The sequence below is a fragment of the Chrysochloris asiatica genome, unplaced genomic scaffold (assembly GCF_000296735.1).
Source record: "Chrysochloris asiatica unplaced genomic scaffold, ChrAsi1.0 scaffold00356, whole genome shotgun sequence".
Lineage (NCBI taxonomy): Eukaryota > Metazoa > Chordata > Mammalia > Afrosoricida > Chrysochloridae > Chrysochloris > Chrysochloris asiatica.
The window spans coordinates 1,620,390-1,621,676 of NW_006408874.1; positions in this window are offsets into that span (position 1 = coordinate 1,620,390).

Below are 1,287 nucleotides of genomic sequence, written 5' to 3' on the forward strand. Positions count from 1 at the left end.
ATGCAAATTGACCACAATCCTGGACTGTGGTACTGAGCTCCCAGATGTTTGATAATATCTAAGAAGTTTTCATCATTTTGCTTACTGTATGCTCTACCACATTCATAGCTGTGTTTGCAGGAAAGGAAAATACTCATGTACCAATATCTTCTTTCAAACTATTTAAATCTGTAGGATATATGTGTTGTTGTTGGTGTGCCATAAGGTTGGTTCCGACTTGTAGCGATCCTGTATAGGATTTCCGAGGCTGTAAATCTATACAGGAGCAGAAAGCATCAGCTTTCTCCTATGGAATGACTGGTAGTTTCAAACTGTTGACTTCTAGGCTAGTAGTCCAATGGGATGGAGATAGGTATAGGCCTATATTTATATATATTACTCTTCCTCCCATACCCATGCAACATGTGTCTCTGTCCACATATCTACTCACAGAACATTGTTGTTCTAAAGTTGTATATATCACTATTTGCCTCTATCCCCGTTAGCCCTTGTACACCTCCCTGTGTCTTCACCTGTCTTCATCATTCTTCTGCCAACTTCCCTCTTCTTGTATATTGCCCTTCCCCTCCTTGTACAACTTCCCTCTCCTTGTGTATTGTCCTTCCCCATCTTGTACATTTCCCTCCCCATCACCCTAGTTAACAAGTATCTAGCATCTAACCAGTGAACTACTCTCCCTTTCCTCCCACTCCTGGCAACCATCAGAGAATGTTTCTTTTATATTGGAAACCTTTTCTTTGACTTTTACAATAATGGCCTCAGGCATTATTTGCCCTTTTGTGATGGACTAATTTCACTCAGCATAACGTCCTCAAGATTCATCCAAGTTATGAGGTGTTTTATAGATTTATTGTTATTCTTCAGCATTGCATAGTAATCCAATGTGTGTATGTATCAAAGTTTGTTTATCCATTCTTCCACTGTTGAGTACTTAGGCTATCTTCATCTTTTTAATATTGTGAATAATGTTGTAATGAACATCAGTGTATGCACTCATGTCCTGGCTCATATTTCTTGTGGATATATACCAAGTAGAGGGATTGCTGGGCCATAAGGTATTTCTGTTTCCAACTTTCTTAGGAATCATCAGAACATTCTCCAGAGTATTTGAGCCATTTTACAGCACCACCAGCAATGTAGGAGGGTCCCAGTCTCTCCATATCCTTACCAGCATTTGCTGTTTTCTGTTTGGTTTTGTTTTTAAACTTCACTGAGATGATATCCCATTGTTGTTTTGATTTACATCTGTCTAATAGCTAAGGGTCTCTGGTAGTGTAGTGGTTATGA